Source organism: Schistocerca americana, chromosome 6 (genome assembly GCF_021461395.2).
Source record: "Schistocerca americana isolate TAMUIC-IGC-003095 chromosome 6, iqSchAmer2.1, whole genome shotgun sequence".
Taxonomy (NCBI): Eukaryota; Metazoa; Arthropoda; class Insecta; order Orthoptera; family Acrididae; genus Schistocerca; species Schistocerca americana.
This window is the reverse complement of record NC_060124.1, coordinates 572,966,691-572,986,347: the sequence shown is the minus strand read 5'-3', so window position 1 is coordinate 572,986,347 and position 19,657 is coordinate 572,966,691. Positions and strand designations below refer to the sequence as shown.

The 19,657-nt window shown below is 44.8% G+C and overlaps 1 protein-coding gene across 1 annotated transcript in view; it reads right to left on the bottom strand.

The window, feature by feature from the left end:
- LOC124619782 (poly [ADP-ribose] polymerase tankyrase-1-like) overlaps positions 1-19,657 on the bottom strand; it is an 88,593-nt gene that overhangs the window by 44,334 nt on the left and 24,602 nt on the right. The window lies entirely within an intron of this gene.

Sequence of the window (19,657 nt, the reverse complement as noted above, 5' to 3'; positions counted from 1 at the left end):
GCACTTGTGTGAGGCATAGAGAGACCTGTGGTGAGGGGCAACAGTTATTACAGATTGTCCACTACAAGTCAAATACAACACTATGATATCGTTACTTTATCAAACTGATGCTGGAGGTCAATAGCTGCAAATCTTCAACAACCCAATAGCAGTATCTCCTCATCACCCATTATACTGCACATGTCCACGGAAGCGGTGGAGACTTCATTTGTCTAATTCCTAGCTGCAGTGCAGTTTCTTCATGAGGTCTTTCAAAATACAAATCTAGCACAAATCGGTAACAAGGTAACAAGGTAACGTATAGCGGTGCTTCCCTAAACGTTTTACCCTCCTAGTCTCTATGGGTATTCCCCCTATGGGTATCCATCATCATCATCATCTTGGACAGTTTCCAGCCACTGGCTGGGTCTGTCGGGAACACAAGCCTCTCCATCGTGTTCTGTCTTTCCACCATTCCCCCTCTTCCACCTTCGTCCAGTTCTCTCCTCTTCTCGTCACACATTCCTTCACTCCCTTCACCCATCTATCTCTTGGTCTTCCTCTGGGCCTCTTCCCCTCCAGTTGCAGATCAAACTTCCTCTTTGGAATTCTTCCCTCATCCATTCTCTTCATGTGTCCATACCACTGCAGTCTTGATTTTTCTATCCTGTCCTGTACTGGTTCCTCCTTTAGTCTTTCCCTCACATACACATTTCGCAATCTGTCTCGTCTTGTTACACTCAACCTGCTCCTCTGGAACTTCATTTCACTAGCCTGTACTCTACTTTTGTCGCTTTTGTGCATTACCTATGTCTCACTTCCGTATGCCAATATGGGGACAAAGTAGGTTCGGTATATAATTCCCTTGGATTTCTGTGGCACCTCCTTGCTCCAAATAAGCCCCCTAATGCATTTGTAGAACTGCCCTGCTTTTCTGCACCTTTCATTTATTTCCATTGCGTTTCCCCCCTTACTTTCAATCATGCTTCCCAGGTACTTGAAGTTCTCTACCACTTGTAGTTTTTCCCCTCCACAAGTTATATCCACATTTGGCCTATTCTTCTTCCTTGTTGTGACAATTATTTCGCTTTTCTTTGCAGAGAAATGCATTCCATATTGTGCTGCCGTTGCCTCCCATACATCTAACTGCTCTTGCACCTCCTTCTCGCAATTTCCCCATAACATCAGGTCATCGGCAAAAAGCACTGCTTTCATTTTATGATCTCCAATTGCATCTGATACTTGCTGTAGGATTTCATCCATAACAATAATAAACAATAAAGGCGAAAGTGCACTTCCCTGTCGCAGCCCATTTTCCAGCTTGAACCATGCAGTACGTTCCCTCCCCACTTTCACACAACTCTCACTTTCCTCATACATTTTTCTGACTTTTCGTGTTATCTCTTCATCTATCCCTTTTGCGTTCAGCACATCCCAGAGCTTGTCCCTACAGATACTGTCATACGCCTTCTCAATATCTAAAAAGGCCAAGATTAAGTCCTTCCCGTACTAATAGTGCCTTTCCTACAGTTGCCTTACCGCAAATATGAGGTCCGTTGTTGATCTTCCCGGTCTGAAACCATACTGCTCCTCTTGCAGTCTACTTTCAATACTGCTTCTTATTCTCTTCTCCAGGATCTTTTCATAGATTTTTCCACAGTGGCATAGCAGGGTGATTCCTCTGTAGTTCTCACATCTCCTTTTATCCCCTTTCTTGAAGATCGGGGATATAATTCCTTTCTTCCAATCCTCAGGAATTCTGTTCTCCTTCCACACAACCCTCAGCACTCTGTATAGCCACTGGGTTCCTACTTCTCCTGCGAAAGTTGGGTATTCCCCAACTATATTTTTTGACTTGAATCTGAATTAATCTGCTCTTAACAGCTAGTCCTGTATGTTGCTATGCAGGAACTGGTTCAGCCAGCCAGTGAATTCCTAGCCTGTTACTAAAGTCTGGGGTGTCTCACTGGGAAGTGTTACCTCAGGGAAACTGTCAGAGACGGACTCCAACTGCTTCTCAACTCGCCTGGCATATGCCAACATGACAGTGTCCAACCATGAGTAGGGCGATATGTTGAGCCAGTTGAGCCAGTAATAGAGAATATGCCATCAATTCAGCTAAAATACGTGCTACCGTTGTCGATGTAATCTCACTTTACCACACCACTGGAGATAATACTGATAAGTGGACAGTATTCATTGGCATTATGAAGCAGTACTGCGAGAATGCTGCTTTGTGTGCCAATGATCTCTGAGTGTCACTAGACTGATTGCTGTGGTACTGTGTGGCGTAATAGAGTTTTTCTCTATTTAATACTCATGAAATATGGCGTGTGCACATGAGAATGAACCCATCTTCGATTTATTGTAATGTGTCACACTTCACATTTTGTGTCTATTCCCTTCCATTTGGTCTGACTGTATGAAATTTGGATGTGGCGGGATATGGAAAGTTGAGGGACTAAGCAAAATTGCTGATGGGTAGTGGGTTTGCCAAAGTATAACCTATGGAGAAAGTTAAGCATACAGATTGCCTGACAGCTTAGTAAAACATCGGCATAATTGACTGCAGAGGGTGTCAGGCGGCTACAGCTAACAGCAGACGTTCCCCTCCAAGTACTTTGTGCAACCAGGCGCTCTTGTGAGGCTGCTGCATTTTAACTGTAGTTTTTGAGGGATAAAGTTGAATTTTATGCAAGTTTCTTTGTAACGGGGCCATGAGCACATGTTCGAGCCATTTCTGGGAGTGGAGATAAACGAGCAGAAATTCAAACTTCCGTGGATGTTTAATCTTGTTAAATGTATGCTAAAGTAAAAAGAAACGGGTCAGAGTATTTTGCCAAGTGAGTCTGACCATCTGTGTAGTAGCAGTTCATGTAGCAAATAAATCGAGAGTAATTCAGGTGTTGTTTAACATCCTGTAGTTTCATATAATGACTTTGATGTCCCTCAGCCACGTCTTACGTAATAATTTGATAATTTTCGGTGAGTTATCTTTGTGAGTTCTAACGGATTCCGTGTGTTCCTGCCATTGTGTTACTTCGGCTGTGCTTGTTCAAGTAATTTGTTTCAGTCCTTTAGAATGAAATAATGGCAACTAAAGCCAAATTCATCCAAGTACTTCAGATTTTAAACTCAACATTCAATTTTATTTGTGGAGCCAATCCACTTCACTTTCTTTACGAGGACAATATCAAATATGTTGGCCCATCATAGTAGCGTGCAACACAATTTCGGTACTCGCCGTCGTGCAGTTGCGTGCAACCCCTCAGGGAGCCCTGGTTTGCTCCGTCTTCCTACAGTGTAAGTTAATGCAATTAGTAGGAACACCAAGCACGCGCACCCCCCACCCTACTCCCTCCTGTAGTTTTTATGCGTTCATGTGCTGTGAATGTTATGTTGCGCGCTGCTAGGCTGAAAGATATTGTAGTTAATCCATACCCATATCGTATAGTGTGCCCGAAGTTTCTTTTGTACGAACGAGACGAAATAAGGGAAGAAATTTAACTGTTTTCATTATTTGACATGTGGTTCACACACCGTGAATACATACTATTGGAGCTGTGGTAATTACTGTACCAACAATCTATATTATACAGGGTGAAGCGAAAGTTGCTCACTCGGGCTTCGCAGCGCGATTCCTCACATGCCAGCGATAAAAAAATGTCTCTCACAAAATTTCGTCCGGCGAGTACATCTGGAAGAAAAAGGACATTAAAGAGTGGTAATGTGGCAACACTGTAAGTACATGTATGGTAACCACCTCTGTCAACACCTATTAACCGTGACGTACATTTGGTGCAGTGGATACAGTTTTCGGTTAGCATGCAGGACGTTCAGGGTTCGCTCCTCAGTTGGGGAATGTGTTTTTTATTTGGTAAATGTTGTCCAGGTGGTACGGTATCTGACATCTTAATCGTCAACAGCGTTGCAGCGGGTCCTCTACAAAACATTTGCACTTACATACTACAATCGTAGAAATGGAAGATTTTTCAGCTTTGAAAGAAGCCCTTTCCACGTAGTGGGCGTGAAATTATTCGCACCAATTCATCTACTATATTCGAAACCTATTTTGTTTGTACCCTCCTCTAATGGTCCCATAGATTACTACAAACTATTATTCTTGCCTCGTTCAGGTCCATTACATTCCGTTAGGGCCTTACACTACCAGTAGGACTAGCAATGAGCCGAGCAGTCTGAGGCGCTACAGTCATGGACTGTGCGGCTGGTCGCGGCTGAGGTTCGAGTCCTCCCTCGGGCATTGGTATGTGTATTTGTCCTTAGGATAATTTAGGTTAACTAGTGTGTAAGCTCAGGGATTGATGACATTAGCAGTTAAGTCCCATAAGCTTTCACACACATTTGATCATTTTTGACTAGCAACGTGCTCTGCGAATAATGTCCAAACTCCGCTACTATTTGTATGTGTTATCCCACTAATTATGCCTTTCAGTATTGAGTCCCGCAACCGCATGCTGTTCAGTACGTATCTCAATGCATTATTATTGTTATTATTATTATTCTATCGATGGTATTGTGGAAACATCACGTCTATTACCGTTAGGAAAACATTGTAATTCGGAACTGAACATTTCACAATTAGCGGTGTCGGGATGAATCATGCAGAACAATATCTGTCAGAGGGGTAATGCGCGTTACGTGGAACATCATGCAGGACTGATGGCATATTTATAGTGTAGGCGCTGTCCACCAGACAGGGACTAGTTGCGACTGGAGTAACACGCCCGTGACAGACTCCAATGTACATGCGTATACGTACCGAATTTTCTCACTGCAAAACTCTAAACCAGTGTGGCAGTATGACATACACAAACGATGAATATGTGGATATGATTCTGGTCCTTGGTGCATCTGATAACCGGTCTGGTGTTGCCGCTCATGAATATGCTGCTAGGTATCCTCGTCGACGCCATCCAGATAAAAATGTTTTTCGTTGTCCGGAGATGCGCCTTCAGGAGTCAGGTTCTCTCCTTCCACCATCTCGTGACAGAGGTCGTCCACGGAGTCTCCATGTTCCAGCTACTGAGGAAGCTGTTCTGGAGGTCATACACCAAGAACCTCAGCGAAGTACACTTAGCGTAACAAGGCAGCTGCGTGCCTCGCAACGCACGGTAGTTAACTTGCCGCACGAGCGTGAGCTGCACACCTGTCATTATGCTTTCATGCAAAATCTGCATCCTGCAGATCGCCATCAGCGGAAGCAGTTCAGTGAATGGTTCCAACAACAACAGGAAGACAACGATGACTTCGTGAACAGTGTAATATTGTCGGATAAAGCAGCATTCATTCGTGAGGGTGTTTTCAATATGCACAATGCCCACGATTGGTGTGAGGTTAACCCGCATATCACCCGCGACTGTGGATATCAAGTTCACTTTGGTATCAACGTCTGAGCAGGAATATTGGGCAACAGGTCCCTGCATGTTGCCTGGCCGGTTGAGTTCATGAAGGTATCACGCATTCCTCTCAAACTACGTGCCTGATGCGCTGGAAGATGTTCCACTACATGTTCGCCAGAGGATATGGTTCCAACGTGATGGTGCACCTCCACATTCTGGAATTAATGAGCGACAGTATTTGGACACAACATTTCCAGGTAAATCGTTCAGACGTGGAGGTTTAGTTCTATGGCCACTGCGTTCACCTGACCTAAATCCGCTGTATTTCTTCCTGTGAGGCCGCTGAAGGAACACGCGTACTCTACTTAGCCGACGAATGTGGAAGAATTGGTAGTGCGTGTTCATGCTGCTTTTGTTACTGTGGTCGCACCTTTGCTGCGAAGGGTCCAGAGCTGTGTGATTCCGTGGGTTGCTCAATGTTTGGACATGCAGGCAGGTCGCTTTGAGCATTTTTTGTTCTGACAACGTATTCTATTGTGAAGGTCAAGCATTCATTAATATGGGCATTATTATTGTCACTGGTTGCTAATGTGAGACATCTGAGCGCTCATATTACATGTAGTATAAATGACAAGTAGATGTTGTGTTATTGTACTGTGCTATCATCTTCAGCATCTCGAAATTAATATTGTTTATGTAGTTATTCTGTCCTATGACAGGTTATTTGTTTCAACTCTCTATTTCTTATTTGTCGAATCAAGTATTTGTTATGTTCAGTGTTACAAAATGTTGCAAATTTACGCTACATGTGAACTAAGAAACGGTATATATTACAGTATGAAATGTCAGAATAAAATTAGCAAATAAAAAAATACACCCTCGACCTCCTGCATGCTACCCGAAAACTCTGTCCACTGCACCAACTTTATCTGTTATTTTTTCACATTTATGCCCATCACGCATAAAAACAATATAATAATCATTAGACAATTTGTGAAATACTTGAGGATGGAGGAAAGCAGATATTATAAAGTTGACTAGCCTTTCAGCTACACTGTCGCGACATTAATTGAATGTTATGTATCTGAAGTGATCACATCTATATAATAAGTCTTTTACTGTAAAACTGCCTTACACATCACAAAAATGAACAGGGCAATGTGCAGCCATTGAATATTACATTATATCAGATAGAATCTTATAATTTTAACCAATCGACAAGGACATTTCCATACAAACTGTCAATTTCCAGATTACTAATATAAACAAATAACGCAGCTTTAATGTTTTGTTATGGACTAATGCGTGCTTTCGCGGCTATATCCGTTGATAAAACATTCTCGGGTTTCAAGCCGCTTCTCTTTTATAGCCCTTGACTCTTAAAACTGCCGTCTTGTATCCGTACAAGTTGTAAACAGTCTTTCGCTCCATGTATTTTACTCTTGCTACCTTCATAATTTCAAAAAGGGTTTACCAGTCAACATCGTCAGAAGGTTTCTCTAAGTCTAAAATGGCGGTAGGCATGCGTTTGCCTTCACTTAACCCATCTTCTAAGAAAAGTCGTAGAATCAGTACTGCGTCGCGTGTTCCTACATTTATCCGGAATCTAAACTGATCATCTCTCAGGTTTGTTACTCCCAGTTTTTCCATTTTTCTGTAAGGAATTAGTGTCAGTATCTTGCAGCTGTGACTTATTAAACTGCCGACCTGTGTGGCCGAGTGGTTCTAGGCGCTTCAGTCCGGAACCGCGCGGCTGCTGCAGTCGCAGGTTCGAATCCTGCCTCGGGCATGGATGTGTGTGATGTCCTTAGGTTAGTTAGGTTTAAGTAGTTCTAAGTCTAGGGGACCGATGACCGCAGATGTTAAGTCCCAAGTCCTTAGAGCCATTTGAACATTTTTTTGAACTTACTAAACTGTTTTGAACTGTGCGCCACACGCACTAACATCGGGAGCTGAGAAGAACAGACGACACTATTTCCTGATTTATTTGCTTTGCTCCCAGACAAAAGTCAAAATACATACAAAACTCTCTTCTCTGGAATGAAAATACAACAGGCCTCGGTGATCACGGAAGGTTGGAGTGACACATTTTGAAATGGCTACAATTAAAGTTGTTTTCGTAGTGTTCCCTGAAACATCGCATTCCAATTGTAATTTTCACTTCAGCAAATGTCTACGGATGAAAATAGATGAACCCGGATTAACAGAGGAGAACAGATTAGATAAGGAGTGTGACTGTTTTGCAGCATATGTGCTGCGGTGCCACATTTCCCACCAAACAGTGTTGTTGATGCGTGCACGCTAATAATAGAGGAAATGACCAGTGGAAAAAGGTCACGGAGTTCTCAGACTATATTGTCAAACAGTAGAGGGGAAGTCTTAGTGCAGGAATTGAAGATTGAAATATTTTTAAGCACCGGAACAGGACCACGGATGCTGTCGAAGGCTGCCGTACGAAACTAAGCACGTCTTTAAATGAGAAACATACAACCATATACTTTCTGATAAATAGGCTGAAGGAAGGTAAACGATATATTTGAAATTAAAAATATGGTTCCATTCGCCTGTCCATACAAATAAGAAAGAAATGTACGGAGACATGGACAAAAGTTTAAAAGCCGTAATACCAATACACAGTGATCAGCCAGGACATTTTGGACACCGTCCTACTATCGATATAAACTCGTCCAGGCGACAGCAGCGTCACCTGGCGAGGAATGACTGCTACTCAGACACACCTAAGGCGCAGGTGCATGTAATGTTGGTGAGATTGCTGTCCGTATGTGTAGGGAAAGGCGCCCGAACTATCTGAGTTTGACCGACGGCAGATTGTGATGTCCCAGAAGCTACGCACGATCATTTCGGAAACTGCATAACTTCTCGGATGTTCGAGGAGATCTGCCGTGAGTGTCTTCAAGACGTGGCGAAACCGAGATGAAACCACGTGCACACGTTGTCGGGTTGGACGGCCACCCTTCATTGCAAGTGTCGGATGTCGTAGGCTGGGCAGACTGGTAAAGCAGGACAGGCGGCCATCTTTGGTGGAACTTCCATCAGACTTTAAGGCTGGGCAGAGTACAAGTGTGTGTCTCAACACACAGTGCACCGAACACTCCTAGTGGTGGGCCTCCGCACCCTATGACCCGTGCATGTGCCAATGTTAACACCACGACATCGGCAACTACCACTGAAATTGTAACGGGTCCATGTGAGCCACTACATGGCTTGTTACAAGAGTCACATGCTCAAAACACACATGGGTGCCCTTCCGACACTCAGGGAATTTTAATCCGGAATTATGTTATATTACCACTCTTAGTATAGTCTGCAAATGTAAATGCGGGTCGTCTGCTGACGTATGCGTGGGCTGTCTGCTGTGGGTTCTCTGAATGTGGAGATGCAGTTCAGCCAACCATTGTATCAAGTAGAGTGCGACTGCACTGGACCAGAGTCGCGTAAGTTCCCCGCGCGCTAGCAGGCCCCGTGAGATTGGCAAATGGCCGCGGTGCAGACTCTCTGAGCCCTTCCGGCCACCGTGTGTGGAGCCCGGGCGATGGAAGGCGGTTAGGCATTCCCTGCTGAGACTCTGGTGAGTATAGACGCTCTGCGTGAGGGCTGCTATAATCATCTTAGTAAGGACATATAGTCAGGTTGCATAAAACTGCTGGTTTTTCTTTTATTTTTATTTTTTATTTTTTAGGGTATGACTGATGATGGGCCAGCACTTCATATAACCGTACCATTAAGTATAGTGAGTGATCAAGCAGTTATTTTCATAATTAAATAAAATGTTGTTGTTATATAAAGTTCTTTGTTTCACAGCAACGTCTTATTTCCGTTACCATTCCAGTTAAGTTATTCAAACTCTCAACTTAAAGTCAGCCAATAATCAGAAATTTTGTAGTGATATTTGCTCACGCAAACGGTCGTAGACGTCTCGCCACAACTGAACCCGGTCGAACATATCCGGGATGTGACTGAACATGGCGTCATAGCCCATCGCTCCCTTCCCTGGAATTTACAGGAATCAGGTGACTTGTGTGTGCAGATGTGGTGCCAACTACACCCACGACCTACCAAAGGCGCATTGGTTCCATGCCATGACGTGTTGCTCTTATGCGAGCCAAAGGTTGCCCGAGAGGTTCAAGAAGGTGTTTAAAAGTCTGGCTTTGTTACAAAAAAATTGAGTAAGAAATTAAATCTTATAACGAATGGCAAGAAGTTTAATCATTTGCAGCAAAAATATTGCAGAACAAAGGGTAAAAGTAGAAAACATTTAAAGGTGGCCCTGTACTGAATACATACGCAGTCCTAAGCCTAGATGAAATGTGTTATCACGAAACGGTCGGCGGAGCCTCCTCCACTGCTGCGGCTTCCTCTGACGGCAGGAAAGGCCATGGGTAAAATATTTGCGGTCGCATACGCTGCGCTGACGTTACGAGTCGCAGAAGTCACTGTCGCAAAGCCCACGTCAAACCGCACAGCCTTCTTCTCTGGAACAGCACCGACGGCGCCACCGAGATTAAATTCACTATCCAGCGTGTCTCGCCACCAACAGCGCCATATACAGTCACTTCACAAGAGACTGCGGAGAGACGTGCTGGGCAGTGCAGGACACTGGCACACCTACTGGTGGTCGGTTACTTCAGGCCATCATCTCTGCTGCCCATGCCGGCCAAATTCTGGGAATGAAAAATTCATCCACCACCTGTATTCGAACCGGCTTACGTAGAAGTCGAGCGACACTTCACAGCCGTGCGTTGCTGACTTCTTACCTAGTTTTGTTCGTTATTGTTCTCACACTTTGGTAATTTTTATTACAGAGGTCACCCAGACGTCTGAAGGAAGATTCTAGCTGCAGTGACGGCTTTTTTTTTACTTTTTATATATACATCTTTTATTACGGCTCCACCATGGAGCGGAGAGGCTCTCGGGCGAAAGTCATTGAAAACCGGCGCCGTGGGTCAGGTGCCGCACCTCAACTATGGAATCAGCAAGTATTACCCAGGCCACACAGCAAACGTCAGGTTTCCTCTTCCTCTCTTTTTTTCCTTCACAACGGCGCAACCGAAGAAAAAGAGCAAAATCGTCGTCACTGGAGCAGCACGTATTCGTAGCACCTATACGAGAATGCTCCGACTGTGAGGACGCGACATAGGTTTGCCGGCAGCTGCTCGTGCGGCCGCACTAGCGAGAGGCAGTGTTCCCTGTAAGCTTATCTGTCCGTCGCTGACACAGAAGATCGCAAACCTTCTTTCCTTCCCGTATGGGCAAGCAGTGAAGTGACTAGGGTACATGTAAAGCTTGCTGGGGCAGGTTAAATGCTAGCTACAGTGACATCGAAAATTCGATAGTAATACTGGCATTTAATTTTGACATTCCCACAATTGACAGAAATTACAAAAATCCGAATTTTCTTTGACCACCCACACACTCCTGAGAATGGCACATTCACTAATTTGCAATTACGCACCCCAATTACTGGTAGCTACGTTGATGAATACTCGGCACCTCGCAAGGATAACTACAAGATCAAGAATACTATATAAGTTGTTGGACGTGGTTAAGCGCTGGTCAAAATCTCGCTTCCGAGCACACAAAGAGCTCTAAGCGCAGAACTCTGCATGGAACACGCGTTGGTGCAATGGTGCGATACAGACCGTTTATCTCCCGCACTGTTCCTCGTCGTGTAGACCTAAAAAAATGCGAAATCCTACACCTATAGTGAAGGCAATCACTCTAACTGGCCCTACGGTGAAGATACCGAGGATTCGGATGGCTCTGCCGTCTCCGAATCACAGCACTCCCAGTCTGAGGTAATCTCAATTGAAAGTTGCTTCTCAAATTTCTCACCCCACAGGACAGCACGAATAATGCAAGTTAGAAATCAGATGCCAACTTTCTTTTGACAAAACCCGTAACTCGAATACGGGAAAAATCCCTCTCTGCACTATTCTGCACAGAGGAAAAATTCGCGTCTCAGATCTCGCGGGATGCGTTCTACCTAGCCGACGTCCAAGTCGAAGTCCGCTCCCTTCGAAGACGATGGCCAAGACGCCGTCTCCAAGTCCTTACCACTCGATGGCTCAAGGCGAAGACCCCTCTCACCAAAACTCTCCCGTCTTCGACGCGCACGAAAACGCGGCGGAAGAATACTCAGTTTCGGCCAATGTCGATCGCCCTAACATCGCCGAAATCCCTCCAACGCCATTTTTGAGATTCTACCCAATGGTCGCGTCGGTCATACCGCCTCTAGGCAAACGATATTCCCGTCTTCGCCACGTGCTGCTCAGCGCAGGTGGCTCCGGAGGCCGGACTACCCACAAAAGCGCCGTATTGTCCCGCGTTTCCGGTGACCGCTACCTGCAGGCCACGGCGGCCCGGCGAGCTATGGCCAGCTGCAGACTTCATAGTCTACAATTCTCAACTTTGACACATTTCACCAGCGGTTTAAGTTAGTAACTTAATCATGCAGACTTGCGGGGGATACTCTTACTACTCGAGAGTGCCGTAAATAAAGTCATGACCCGATGCCCTTGCCAGTCCCTTCATTATTAATACTAATTTTGGCAAGCTAACGTGTAAGTGCCCAAATCCTGGCACCCTACATCCGTTCGCCATTGCGTCAGTCTCGCTGCCCACTCCCTGCCTCGCTCCCTCCCCCTTGCCAGTCTCGCTGCCAAACAGAACAACAAGTCCTGTCAGGAAGGCCGCACTGCGTCACGTCCGGACGCCTGTTTCCTGCTGATAACACAGCAGTCTCGGAACGCCACACATTTATTTACTTGGTGGGAGCTGTTACGCCGTGTGATCCACTGCAGAGCTGTCGATTCATTACGAGATGGTAACATTCCGGCCGAATACTGCGCAAGGAAACAGTAACGGAACCCGAGGGTGTGCTGAAAAGTAATACCTCCGATTTTTTTATGTGAAATCCCTTTAAGCTTTGTCAATAAAGCAAACTCTATGAACATTCTACACTACTAGCTACTAAAATTGCTACACCACGAAGATGACGTACTACAGACGCGAAATTTAACCGACAGGAAGAAGATGCAGTGATATGCAAATGACTATCTTTTCAGGGCATTCACACAAGGTTGGAGCCCATGGCGACACCTACAACGTGCTCACATGAGTAAAGCTTCCAACCGATTTCTCATACACAAACAGCAGTTGACCGGCGTTGCCTGGATACATGTTGTTGTGATGCCTCGTGTAAGGAGGAGAAATGAGTACCATCACGTTTCCGACTTTGATAAAGGTCGGATTGTGCCTATCGCGATTGCGGTTTATCGTATCGCGACATTGCTGCTCGCGTTGGTCGAGATCCAATGACTGTTAGCAGGAATCGGTGGGTTCAGGAGGGTAATACGGAACGCCGTGCTGAATCTCAACGGTCTCGTATCACTAGCAGTCGAGATGATAGGCATCAACAGGCATCTTACCGGATGGCTGTAACGGATCGTGCAGCTACGTCTCGATCCCTGAGTCAACAGATGGGGACTTTTGCAAGACAACAACCATCTGCACGAAGAGTTCGACGACGTTTGCAGCAGCATGGACTATCAGCTCGGAGACCATATCTGCGGTTACCCTTGACGTTGCACCATAGACAGGAGCGCCTGCGATAGTGTACTCAACGACGAATCTGGGTGCACGAATGGCAAAACGTCATTTTTTCGGATGAATCCAGGTTCTGTTTACAGCATCATGATGGTCGCATCCGTGTTTGGCGACACCGCGGTGGACGCACATTGGAAGCGTGTATTCGTCATCGCCATACTGGCGTATCACCCGGCGTGATGGTGTGGCGTGCTATTGGTTACACGTCTCGGTCACCTCTTGTTCGCATTGACGGCACTTTGAACAGTGGACGTTACATTTCAGATGTGTTACAACCCGTGGCTCTACCCTTCATTCTATCCCTGCGAAACCCTACATTTCACCAGGATCATGCACGACCGCATGTTGCAGGTCCTGTACGGACCTTTCTGGAGGCAGAAAATATTCGACTGCTGCCCTGGCCAGCACATTCTCCAGATCTCTCACCAATTGTCTGGTCAATGGTGGCCGAGCAACTGGCTCGTCACAATTCGCCAGTCATTACTCTTGATGAACTGTCGTATCGTGTTGAAGCTGCATGGCAGCTGTACCTGTACACGCCATCCAAGCTCTGTCTGACTCAATGCCCGGGCGTATCAAGGCCGTTATTACGGTCAGAGGGGGTTGTTCTGGGTACTGATTTCTGGGGATCTTTGCACGCAAATTGCGTGAAAATGTAATGACATGTCAGTTCTAGTATAATATATTTGTCCAATGAATACCCGTTTATCATCTGCATTTCTTCTTGGTGTAGCAATTTTAATGGCCAGTAGTGTACTTGGTGGGAGCCGTTACGTCGTATGATCCACTGCAGAGCTTGCGATTCATTAGGGGATTGTAACATTCTGGCCGAATACTGCGCCAGGAAACAGTGACGGAACCCGAGGGTGTGTGGAAAAGTAATACCTCCGATTTTTTTATGTGGAAACCCTTAAAACTTTGTCAATAAAACAAACTCTATGAACATTCTACATTTTTATTCTTCATGTCTACATATTTATGTCTCAACATACTTATACTGACGACGAACAAATTTCTCGCAATAAGAGACCAGTTTCTTGAAACTGTCACTGTAGAATAACTTTCTAGACGGAGCCACAAGCTCACCTCTGATTGCACTGCTTCATTAGTACTAAACTGAAGTCCCAGAAGGTGTTCTTCATCTTACCGGCCGGAGTGGCCGAGCGGTTCTAGGCGCTTCAGTCCGGAACCGCGCTGTTGCTACGGTCGCAGTTTCGAATCCTGCCTCGGGCATGGATGTGTGTGATGTCCTTAGGTGTAAGTAGTTCTAAAGTCTAGAGGATTGATGACCTCAGATGTTAATTCCCATAGTGTTTAGAGTCATTTAAACGATTTTGTTCCTCATCTTCTAGAAACAGACGGAAATCGGTTGGTGCCAAGTCGGGACTGTACGGAGGATGACCGAGGACAGAGAACCCGAGGCGTCTGATTGCCGCAGATGCCGCAATGATCGTGTGCGGTCCGGCGGTGTCATGATGAAGGACAGGATGTTCCACGTGTGGACGAACTCTCCGAATTCGAATCTCGATTGCAGCACGGTGTTTCTCACGCACCGACATAGTTACGTTACCGACATAGTTACGTTACACACCGTCTCGTTGCACGCTATAATTCGGAGCGTTCAAGCAGCAGCGGGTTGCAGTTAACGTCGGCGAAGCAGAAAAGTCGTCCGAATGATATGCGTGATGTAATACCTCAACCAGCATTAAGAACAGAATAAAAAATTCAGGGGCATTACTTTTCAGCCCGTTTCGTAATATCGCTACCATGTCTTTGGTCCGCATCGTCTATCACGACGTTTAGCCACTATTTTGGGCGTGGCGGTACAATTACCGTCGGCGCTAGAGGCAGCCGGCGGTCACACAGCTACCGCCGACGGCAGATTTACCGCTCGTTTTCTCTTCCGCTTAATGTGCAAGCTCTGACTTACTGATGTGCACCACTGCGGGAACGGCGGCGACGGTCAATTGACCGCTGCGGAAAAATCCGCCGTGTGTGCAACCGGCCTCAGGGTTGGTTTCCCTGGCGTCTGGCCCGCCGCTTCAGTTTCACTTACAGTGGGGTCTGGCAATGCACAGCTGTACAGTTAATGTTAATGGAAAGCCGCTCCAGTTGCTTCACGAAAAATTTTGGCTTTTATACTTGGTAATTATCAAGTGTATCCTAAAACTACTAAACGTTAATACTTAATGTCATCGCCATATACATGTTTTTATTTTCTTACTGCTGGAGATGAGAGACAATACGTATATGTGTACCATTAAAATGTAGAAATAATATACAGGTTACGTTATGCTGTAGGGAACTAACGTACACTGATAAAAGAAAGATAGAAGTCAAGTGGATTTTTAAAAAGTTTTGCGCCCAATGGCGTAATGAGAAAAGTGGGCGAATCATAATTATAAAAATGTAGAATCCGAAAAATTCTTACCATGTTTTAGCTTAAATGATTATATTCTGACATGTTTCAGAATTAGAACTGCATGTTTTTGAAATAACAGTTTAAAAGTAATTATTTGGAATTATTAAAAATGTAAAATAGTTGCAATGAACGAGTCGTCCCTGTCGAGGGTAGAGATATGACCTCTAACGAGTAAAATTTCAAACACCGGAAGTTGTTGATGGCTCTAGGATAGCTAGGACGCATCATTGTCCTCAGCTTACGGGAGTATGTTTACAAACAACTAGCTACATCGGTAGAGTTGGGGAAAATCGTTAAGCTGTCGGTTGCTGCGTAGTGTGCACTGCTCGTTCGCCATCCTGCACCTGGTTTTTTTCAGCTGCAGACGTGGGGTTTCGTACGTACCCCACTGGAGCTGGAGGGCGCAGTGGAGTCGCTCTCCAGTGCGCCAGGGCAGCGCGCCTGACCCCCCCCCCCCTTTCTTTGATGTCTCCTCAGGCGGTCCACAGGGTTTCCAGTCAGCCAGCGAGGCACCTCCAGCCGTGGCAGTCTCATCCCGCCAGGCGGCTGCTGGAGGATCCTCTCCTGCTGTGTGTGGCCTCGGTGTCTGGCAGCTCGGTTTCACAGCGTGCAGGTTTCGCTTTACAGTTTTTGAGATGGATTAAGCTGGTTGAAAACAAATTTACTGCAACAGTAACTGACTTTCATCTCAAACAGGACGCCTGAACCATTTTTGTGTTAATCACCGCCAGAAAAAGGATCTTTTTTCTGTAGAATATCTAATTTGCACGAGTTTTCTCTCACCAGAAGGACTAAAGTCATCGAGGACTAGAGTCATCCACCAATATTTCACAACCAAAGCACTAATTTGGAGTTTCATGTTCTAAGATCATCTATGATTCACTAGCAGTCTCCGACTTTTTTCGTTTTTGATAATCCTCGTTAAGAAATGCATTATATCATGATCCATGCACAGATTCAGATTTTGTCAGAAAAATGGCATCTTGATGCAGTCGACTTGTTGGGTCACTCCTGAACCTCAGCTCAGGACGGCTCAATAACTGGACCTTTTATTCAGGAGAAAAGCCTCCAAATTTTTCTGTCTGTAGCTGGAATTACTGATGACAAAACAGAAATCAGAAGCACGATACTAGTAGAAGTACGTTTCGGCAACACACTATTAATATTAGCATTATTCACTTGTGTATATATATCTTTTAATCTGACTTGTTCCACATCATATCGATAAAATAATCGGGAAAATGATCTATGGTACATCACATAACTAAAACTAAAACTTTATGAATCCATCATATTTCAAAAACAACAATTTGGAGCGTCGCATGCAACGTTAAAATCTGATGTCAAATTCTAATAGCCTATTAGTTTTTTGTTGTGTAAGATGATTCAAAAATGTTGAAAAATTACTGGACAATAGGCATTTATGATTTTTAATTCAGGCCGTAGTGAAATCGCGAGTGCATTTATTACTGCTTCGAACGCGATGATCTGGAACGGTGATCGGCATGGAGGAAAAAAAAACAAAAAAAAATGGCTCTGAGCACTATGGGACTTAACTTCTCAGGTCATCAGTCCCCTAGAACTTAGAATTACTTAAACCTAACTAACCTAAGGACATCACACACATCCATGCCCGAGGCAGGATTCGAACCTGCGACCGTAGCGGTCGCGCGGTTCCAAACTGTGGCGCCAAGAACCGCTCGGCCACTCCGGCCGGCGGAAAAAAACAGTTCTGGAAATTTGATATATTGTAAACAAGTCGCTATTTCTGCAGCAGATCTTTTCGGCTACCTGAAGCCCCATGTATACTTCAAAAACCGAAACTTGATGAAAGTAGCGTGTTTTATAAACAGGCCATCCGACACAAATGTCAAAAAAGGAGAGTGATGTAATCTTAACACGTGGAGGAAATTTTGTCGCGTAAAATTTAATGATGAGTCCGTTAGGGACAGAAGAGGTAAATCAAATGACATCAGAATTACAGGTTGTGCACAATGTAAATAGCCCAGCATCTAGCCAAGTTTTAGAATTGTACCACAAATATTCACTGAAGTAGAGCACTTTTAACTTGAAATGTAAAACGAAGGGGGTACTCCCGTCAGCTGCTGCGCAACATTACGTGGAATCAGAGGCGACGAGCGGTAAAGTACACCGGACCGGGATTAGAACCCGGCATCTCCTGCTTACTAGGCAGACACCGCGCATTCATATAACTTTAAACTTCGTCACAATTTTTGTAGATGTCGGCGCTACTTTTTGTCACTCTTCAGGTAAGTGTTTCCTCCTCACAACGCAATTAAAATTTGCTGGCTACAAATTAGTACATCCTCCTTTGATTGTTTAGAAAACGCGCAGACGAAATTTGGACAAAATTTGGTACGGCATTGACGGGTCAGTAGACGAGACCACTTATCCAATCATCCGGTGTGTATTTACTCACGCTGTAAGAATTGCCAAACAGCAGAGCTCTTACCGCAGTCAAGACTTTTGTGACGGACAAGTTTTCGGAGCGGTCCTCTACCAAGTAGACTGGCCGCCACTACTGTCTCTTACACGTCTGACCATCCACTAAACGTTGCTTGGTCTGGTTGTGAAAGCTACTGTTTACTGTGAAACTGCGTCTAACTTAGCGACGTAAGAATTACTCACGTTCCGACATGGGAGGGTAAAACTGCAAATATACAGTTCAAGGCCTGTACTCAGTAGTATACAAGCAGCTGCTCTAATTCAGCCATCTAGCGAACCCTTGCAAGGTGACGAGACATCTGAAGCCCCCTTCTCACAAGAGCGAATGCAAGTGAACACAACCGAACGCGCTCTCGCAGACAATTCGCCAATGTTCATTACCATTCGCTTGTACCTGTGAACAAGCGCTTACCGTAGACGGTACGGAAGAGAACACGGGATATCGAGTACTGCTTATGAACGCTAAGTTATTGCTTTTTGGTGCTGACAATTGGCAGGAGGAATACAACACTATACAGGTTAAAAGAGGCATCTAAGATAGGCCGCTCAGGCATACCCAGAACGATTAAACATATCGAGGTGTACTTTTCGCCAAGCTATAGCGAACAATAGTAGCGAATTTCCCGACGTTCGCAACTAAATTTTATCGTTTATAGTCGCCGAATTACGACGCCGACTTTTTTCTTCCCTGGTATTTCAAAGAAACTTCTGAGAGATCTTGAACAACATAACATGTATGGCACTTCATCTCATAGTATCAAGACAACAGGGCCGCAAACCACCGTCCCCGCCTTCGGGAGAAGAGGTTCCTCAAACGTCTGTCCTAATGCACCGAATTTAAGCAAACACTTAACGCGACGTTATCTTGATACTGTTTGATCAAGTCCCATACATTCCATGTTATGTCGTCAAAGTTCCCTTAGAAGCTTCTTTCTAATGCGGAAATAAAAACAAAGTCGGTGTCGCAATTCGGCGACTGTAAACGATAGCAATTACTCGCGAACGTCGAGAAATTCGCCGTAACGTCCGTTATAGGTTGGCAGAAACCGCAGCTCTATCTATTTAATCATTCTGGACACATTTGAAGGGCTTATTTCAATAGTGGTACAAGTCCATTACCTCCACTTTTCTGATTATAGTGCTTCTGACATTAATGATCCAAACAAACAGAAAGAAAGGTTCATCTCTAGCAAGAAGCCATATGCTTGAATATTTCTGGTATCTAAACTGCAGATTTTTCAGCGGTCATTTAACTTCAGGAGTCTGTATCTTAAAATGAACAAAAATGGACTTGTACCACTATTGAAATAAGCCCTTCATTTGTGGTAGCGTGTCGTAGTTGCCTCAGGCTGTATCGTTAGAGGCACGACGCAAAACGTTTGAAATTGAAGAGAGGATTATTTTGCGTGACGAGTGCACTGTTTTTGACGAAGTAAGCACAGTGGGTAGCAAAGGAAAATTTAGGTGTCTCATTTGTTACGTAAACATGGAACGCCTGGAGGTGGTGCTGCAATCGACACTGAACTGCAACTCCTGCTTTAGTTAGCATCAGTTCAAAACTTTGCACGTATATAGGTTGACACTTTTCCCTAGCTTCGAATTGCAATGGAGGAGGAAATTTAAAAACAGAATACTAATTACCGACGAACACCGTAAAATGAAGAAAGGCTAGCATTGACACTCTGGTTATTAGGACCAGTTACGCTTACGTTAGAGACTTTGTCAATTCAGTAGCTGTTATTTGCTTTCCGGTGTCTGCAGTGCCGTGTGCAAAGCATTTCCTGCTTTTTATTAAAGTAAGTAT